At 44.7% G+C, this 8086-nt stretch overlaps 1 non-coding gene across 1 annotated transcript; it reads left to right on the forward strand.

The window, feature by feature from the left end:
• The first annotated feature begins 942 nt into the window (after nucleotides 1-942).
• On the forward strand, nucleotides 943-1017 carry Trnat-ugu. The gene has a single exon. It is a non-coding gene; the product is annotated as a tRNA-Thr (tRNA).
• The last annotated feature ends 7069 nt before the right edge of the window (nucleotides 1018-8086 follow it).

Genomic DNA, 8086 nt, shown 5'->3' on the forward strand with positions numbered 1-8086 from the left:
GTAAGCCACGCTATGGACCCAGTCACGAATTTTACTCTCCCCTCAAGCCCAGATTTTTAAGTCTAGGTCAGCCACCATTATGTTTTATTTGTAAAAATATCTGCTTGAGATAAGATGCGTCCTGCTGGGGCAAAACAGGAAGAAGAAGAAAGAAGGACTATTACCATTTTCCAAGTGCTCGCAAAAAGCTGACTCACAAAAAGGGTGACTGAGATGCAGATAACCTGGGTGGAATTCACAAATAAATAAAGATACATCCTGTTTTCTAAGAGAAGATAAGTGTGCAGCAACGAACGAGGATGCTCGTGGCAAAAACACCTTCACATATTATCACATCTCTTTTAGTGGATTTTAGGGTTGACGGAGCGTTGTCTCGTGTTGTGACAATTATGAAAATGGTCGTAGTCACTATAACCGAGAAGGACATTGTTAATTCTTTTCTGTGCACTGACCGCCTCGAGCTTCTCGAAGAGGCACACAATCACTTGGTGTTATCCTCTCCGTGTCTTCAATCGCAAAGAAAAGACAAAGGAACAAAAAAAAACGGATATAACTTTATATTATAATGCAATGAAATGCAAAGGTGCAAGCGAGCTGGACAAGAATAACGAAATTAATCCCTGGAGAAGGGGAACTAGGGGGACAAAGGACAAACATAAATCTCCAAATAACAGCTAGGTGACTGGTGAGCGACCGAAAAAATCCGCCTGGTCCGGGTATCGAACCCGGGACCTCTCCATTACAGGTGGAGCGCTCTACCAACTGAGCTAACCAGGGGTTAGACGTCAGTAGAGCAAACGGGTTTTATCAGCTGCCACCAGTCTAACACCAACAGGGGTGAAGCTTGTAAATTTAAGGTTATATTATAATGCAATGAAATGCAAAGGTGCAAGCGAGCTGGACAAGAATGACGAAATTAATCCCTGGCTCTACTGACGTCTAGCCCCTGGTTAGCTCAGTTGGTAGAGCGCTCCACTTGTAATGGAGAGGTCCCGGGTTCGATACCCGGACCAGGCGGATTTTTTCGCTCGCTCACCAGTCACCTAGCTGTTGTTTGGAGATTTATGTTTGTCCTTTGTCCCCCTAGTTCCCCTTCTCCAGGGATTAATTTCGTTATATAACTTGCCCCCCCCCCCCCTTTTTTTTTCTTTTCTTTTTTTTAATGTTTATCTGGCTTTTTTGACATTGTTGTTAGGGTGTAAAAAAAGGGGCTTGGTGTTACAAAAAAATAAATAAAGGCTTTGAGGAACTGAAGAGTGCCAAGCCACCCTTTCCGCTGGCCAATTCGCGTGACAGTGTCACTGCGCTCGACTTTACCAAGATAAAAACAACCCTTTCTTTAGAAGGAGTAGGAAGGGGGGGGGGGGGGGGGGGTCCCGAAAATAAATGTAACGGATTACAAGGAATCCGTTACGTAAAAAATGTAAGGGAATTACGTTAGAATTACTCTAGAAAATATGTAATTATTCCGTTACTAAATTACTGATGAATGTTAGGGATTACAAGTAATTTCGTTACTTGTAGCGGATTACGTACAAGTCTGTCGCCGGCTTTGGAAAGTGGGGAGGGAGCGCTTTTCTTTGCTTCGGGTAGATGCGCCACTAAAACTTTGCGTGACAAAAGTCAAGAATATGAGTTTTTTGACACGTCTGTTCACGTTTTCACGACAACATTAAAAAAAATGTATCCTCAAATTGAGCAGGTAGTTATTGAACTTGCTAACTCTCACTCAGTTCACGTCACGCGCGTATTTTCTTGGCCGGCACAGGCGGTTGCAGGAGGAAAGGGGAATAGTCCCCTTTCTTCTTCGCGATTTCTCCGCGGCTAGGGCAGGGCCGGAGGGATTGTCCTCATTTTGTTGTGGTTTCGCTGAACCGTGACTTTTTTTCCCTAGAGCAATATTGTCATTGAAGACGAAGCAGAGCGAGCATACAAGCGCGACGAGAGCACCTGTTTTCAAAACGCGTCACCTTTCACGAATAATTAGCGGGCTAGCAAGCAGACAATTGACAAATTGCCAACATCTAAACAAAAAAGGCAGGCGAAAAAACGATCTAAGTGGCGATGTGTGTAAACAAAGTTATCCAGGATCTAAAAATCGCTGAGCTTATGTCCGGTACGACGAGCTTTTTACAGCGATGCTTTTTATGGCTAGGGTACTGTGGATTTTTTGTGTGCGCAACCAAAAACTTTACGCTCGCACCGCCGCACGCGCACGCCTTCCCCGTATAAAAGATTCGAAGTAAATAACCCAAATAAAGCGTTGACGAACGCGCGTGCAAGATACCATTTGTTTTAGGTTTTTGCTTTAGAACAGTTACTGCTGCAGACGACGGCACGTGCGGCGCCTGGAACACTATTCCGTGCATTCGCCTTGGTGCTTGGGTAATTTAGCAATATGTCTATTCAGTAGATGTTGTCAATAGCACCATTTTCAAGATCAGTAGACTCTCGGGTAGATAATAACGGTTTATCAAAGATGTGCCGCTGTGCCACCTGTGGGGCGGCGGAGCAAACCTCACCGGAGAAAAGCTCACCGGAGATAAGCTCACCGGAGGAAAGTTCATCGGAGAAAAGCTCACCGCCAAACTGTCCGATGCTGAGAAAAACTCATCTACGAATCTAAGAATGGAGCGTCGACTCAAGTGAAATACGTTCACTCAACTGAAGTATAATGGGATGGCCTATGCACATACGGTCATTCTGCCCTTCACTAGTAGAACATATTTTTAAAATATTATAACATCGTGTAACACGGTAAGCGTTGCCCGACGAAAATAAAATAATTCCGACAGAACACTAATTTAAAAAAAAAATGACTGAAGAAATGTCGATAGAACGCTAATTGAAAAAAGAAGGTCGTATTCCCTCTATCCTGGCTACGTCAGAATTGAACTTGGTGACACACAAAGACGCTGTTGCATAAGACGAAATCACGAAAAATATATTTGAGGTTTCTGTTTATTCAGTGTGAGGTCGGTTTTCCTTTGAGGAGCGGCGACACTGGTTTACGCTGTAGACGAGAAATTTTGACAGTGCAGTACCACTGCTCTTCTCTGGTCTTTAACGTGCATCACGCAGAAGCCATACATGACTGCACGCACGCCACTACAAATTTGTATGTTTATGATAATGTCTGATTCATCATGTGGATATGTTTTCTCGCGCCGCCATTGCGCTAATTCGAAATTATAAAAAAAATATCAGATTTTGTTTTCTTCCCGCGTTTAAACTACGTTCTACTAAAGCTACAGTGCGGCCGACGCTACGAGCTGACAGGACCCATAAGCAATGGTGAAAACAAAACGTATTCATGGCGTGCGTCGACTTTTTTCTGCGTGTTATTACTGGCTAGTCCAATCAATCGCAGAGCGCCTCAAGGCTTTGCACTTCTAGTGTGCGCGTGTGCATTTGTGTAGTGACTTTCAGGTTAGTACAGCGCGGAAAACTCTTGGGAAATTCCTGCGGTAGTAAAGCATAAAGCGCGAAGAGATTACGTGTGTCACCAGCCGATTGATATCAAAAACGCATAACACCGTGACATTGCCACCCATTCAGGATCCCAAAACCTGTCGTTCCCGAGACCGCTGCATCATCTTCGCCCATCATTTTTTTGTTTTGCCTTATTATTATTTGCGGGATGCCACCCCCCTTTGCAGTGCAGTGACCGTCACCCCATCCTAGCCACCCGAAAGCCGTCGTTCATCGTTGTTTGGCTTTTCTTTCTTTTCCTGCTCTTTTTGTGCCAACTTTCTTCGAAGCCATTCACCCCCCTCCACCTTTCCCCGTTATCAGACAGGAAGTCAAGAGGTCCAACAACTCAAAAGGTCCAATAATGGATCTTTTGACTCGATGGATCTTTTGACTCGTCTGACACGAGTCAAAAGATCCAATATGGGTCAAGAGGTCCAACGAGTCAAGAGGTCCAAAGAGTCAAAAGATCCACGGCGAGTCAAGAGGTCCAACGTGTCAAAAGGTCCAACGAGTCAGAAGGTCCAATAATGGATCTTTTGACGCGTTGGATCTTTTGATTCGTTGGACCTCTTGACTCGGAATCAGTAAGATCGCACTTCTCGCCGGCTCATATCGACCTGTGGTGGCAAGACTGACAGCGTAATTGCGTTGGGAGCTTATATGGACAGTGTCCATTTTTGTCCAGCACAACATTCAAGGCAACCGCTACTATCTGCGTGTAGGTGTAGAGAATCTAGGAGCCCCTTCGCGCTTCTAGGTTCTCCACACCTAGAGGCAGAGAGTAGCGAGTAATAATCCTGGTGAATGCTAGAAGATATAGCCTTGACCTTCCTGTGATCTGGTGAATTCTCTATACAATCACCAGGACTACATTGAGCATTTGTGTGCACAACACCCACCGCCATTTTCTTCCCGGGATAACAATCTGGTAGTTCGCAGCTTGTTATAAAGGTCTACGCCTCCCATTCCCCTCTTGTAGCTGCTGAACAGCTTAGGTTACAGCACGCTCACTTTTTGCTCTGCAGGAGACCACCGTTTTGCAGAGCGTATTAGATCAATATTGTTGGAGTTCGTTGCCATGGTGACTACACTGGTATTTTTCTAGCTTACAAAAGGTATTTCAGCATCTGGGTTAAAACACGTACGGAATTGGCCTCTCGGCTTACATTCCATTTCCTTTTTGTAGGCGAGGGGACAATTCTTTCGGCGTATTTCACGGATTGTTACCGTAGCACAAAATCTCTATTGCTGCAGCGTAGCTAGGAGGTTGTGACTAGGGAAAAAATTGTCGAAAAACGGAACATGGTCTGAGGGAGTTGCGACGGCCTCAAGTAGTGGAAGTACAACACGGTGTTCCTAGCGGCCTGGTGTCTGTTGTGGGGTACTTTCTCCAGTAATTGTCAAATGCGTAGCAGTAACATTCGGCACTGTAAAGAATCCAGTAATTTTATCCAAAAGGAACTGGCTTCCCTCTAATGAACTGCTTGGAAGGGTGGTGACATAAGTACTTCACCAAGGGCTCATCAACAAAAAGTACCTCGTAAAAAGCGCCATGTTGCCTGAATTTTTTTTTTTTTAGCATGTTCATGAATCGACACGCCTTATACATTTTACCTCTTGTTCCTCGAAGCAGGTCATTGTCGGCTAAATTCAAGAACCGCTTTACGCTGCCTGCTCATGCATTTGGAGACGCACGCGATGCCAACGTCTTCATCAGGTGACCAGTGCAGCCGTCGACTGGGAAGCCTCGGTATTCACTCAACAAGAGAATACTGATGAATTTTCTTCTATCATCCAAGCTAAGAGCAAAGCCGTGCTAATTTTTCTGCTTGGCGTGCGTACCACTTTGTATGACGATGTGAGTCAAGACTTTCGTTTGGAGACATGCCAAAGAAGTCAAACGTGACCTTTGCCTACTGGTGGCGTGATCATCTCTCTCTTCTTCATCTGTGTCAAGTGATGGGTCAGGAAGTGTAATGGTGGCATCGACGTCTTCTTCGGCATCTTGGACAACGTCTAGAGCTGCTTCTAAAGCGTCGCTCAACCGGCAAAACAATTTTTTTCCACGAAAACGTAGGGATTCATAACCGCTGCAGACTGCAAGAAAACATAGACGAAAACCCATTGTACTATACAAATTACACCTATCTTTCGTCAGTCATTATATGAAAATACAACACGGAACATGAAGCCCAAAGTATGCAGCGTTGTATTCGCTCTATACTAAAACAATTTCATCAAAACTTAAAACAAAATCTGACCTAGTACGGCCAGAAGAAAATGTAAACTGTTGGCTTACCGATGAGCCTTCAGAGTCCACTTGTTTTTCAACTTTCTATGGTTGGACAGAGTGGTAATACTGGAACGCAGGTGCCGACTACATATTTAGACGTATCAACCCGACACCTGGGATGGAAAAAGGAAACAAACAGAAACTAAAATATTGAATCTCTAAAGCTAAAAAAATTGAAACGCGCGTGTACTTTTTAAGTAAAATGGGCGCTGATGGGTTAAGGACAAACTTGAAGTGATTGCGAACACCATCAGTGGCATCCAAAGAGACATCAACTGCTCGCATGCTAAAATCTGCTCCCTTGATTCAAGTGTCGACATTTTAAACAATAGAATTAGAGGAAATGAAATACTATTAAGGGGTATCCCCCCAAAAAAACCAAGTGAAACGCAAGGAGATAGGGCTAACTGTTTAAGAGGCTTTAAGAGGCCACCTGTGTATAGAACCGGTAATAGATTAGATTTACCCACGCCGTCGGCCTGAAGCAGGGGGCGACAGCCGGACCGATTCTATTGCGTTTTCGTGATATCCGATGCTAACAGAGCGCGATTAACAATGCATGCAAACTAACCCACTCGCCTTCACTAAAAGGGACACTGACGGGGTATTCATGGTCACCGAAGTTTTTAGTTGTACGTGACATATGAGAGCCCAGCTATCGAGAACACAATTTGAGGCTCAAAATTCAGTTTTTTTCCGCCCGAAAACCAGCGATCGAGAACTGGCGGTTTGAGTCGCGCTCACTCTCTTTTCTGTGGTTATGGGCCGTTTTCTAAGGTTTAGTCACGACCACCAAATTTGATTAAAGTCCTGGTAATTGAAGGCACAGAGTCAATCCTAAAAACAAAACAAAAATGAAACCCATTTTTTGTGGCTTCCAAAAAGCTGGAAATAAGTTGATTGAAAAAAGGTTGCGCAGACAACCGGAAGCATTCTTTGCGTTCACTGCATAATTCTCAACATGGCGTCGTTTCGCGTTTCGTGAAACTCGCGGATGGCAGCGGACGACGGGCGTGGGACCTCTTTTTCAGAACTGTCGTTTATGGTACGTGCGAATTCTTTCTTCCTTCGAAAGATAAACTTTGGATCGATAAAAAAAAATTATGTTCATCCCGTACGTCACGCCCGACCAGCAAGCGGATTCCACGAAGACGTCGCCGAGCCGTCGTCCCTTCTCGTGGCTGAAGATATTACTCGCTCAAACGTCGAGCACGAAGTGTGTACTTCCAGTTGAATACACACGCGTATGGTTTCTTCACTAGGTGCGAATGTGACCAATGCGTGGTGCTGCCCGACTTCATGCCGAGAGTGCAGATACTGGAGGAAAATCGGCAGGAAACTTTCCGACATACAGTCAACCGGCTGCATTACTACGGAGGAGAGAGTTCCTTCGGTAGCTCAGTGGAAAGACGTCCGCTTCACACGCGGCGGGCACGGGATCAATCCCCAATGTGGGCGTTCCATTTTTTCAAACATTTTGTAATGTTTACATTTTTTGTACAATTATCACTGAAAAAAAAAAAACAATTGTTGTGGACGATACACCACTGAACTAAATAGTATTGGATTTCATTTTTGACACCTCTGCCGCAGAATGCCACTTTCAGATGAAGGCCACGTCAGGCAGCTCTTCACGCATCATCTTGGGAGTATTCTTTTCAGAGCCGATCACGGGAATTCACCACGGGCACTCACTACTAACGTCCAACACTTAAATGCACAAAACAACTCATCTTGATGTACAGGGCAGCAAGCGGAAGAAACATAACTGCAAAGAAATCGCACGTCAAACGGATCCCGCAACGCATTTCGTCTGCTGCGCGCGAAATAAAAAAAAAAATTGCACAATCGGGTGCAGTTACGCGACTTCCGCCACTCACTCTCTCCTCTCCACTTCTCCGAGCGGTGCAGGGGTTTCGGTTTTGGTTTCGAGCAGTTGCGTTTTTTGACTTTAATAAAAAATATACGTGACTCTGTAGCAAAATATTAATGGGGTAGTATTCCAACGCCACAATTCATCGCCTGGCAGATAAATACAAAAACTATTGGCGGTGTGAGTGTCCTTCTAAGGTATCTTTCTAAGAAGACATTTCATTCTAGGGTTTGTCACCACGGGAGCAAACTGTGGCAGTTTAGTGCGCAGTTCAGAGATCGAAACATAACAGTGAAATATTCAGCACGTTTCGAGGTATCTCTTGGCTGTGCAGAATGACCGATGTTTGGCTTACAAAAAGCCCAGTCGATTCTTTTACTCGTGTAAGCCTCTAAATTTTCCCCAATCATCTGATGGTCCCCCTTCCGAAAATTAAGGGAAAGAAG

This window comes from Ixodes scapularis, unplaced genomic scaffold (assembly GCF_016920785.2).
Source record: "Ixodes scapularis isolate PalLabHiFi unplaced genomic scaffold, ASM1692078v2 PGA_scaffold4__175_contigs__length_147842914, whole genome shotgun sequence".
NCBI classification, from domain to species: domain Eukaryota; kingdom Metazoa; phylum Arthropoda; class Arachnida; order Ixodida; family Ixodidae; genus Ixodes; species Ixodes scapularis.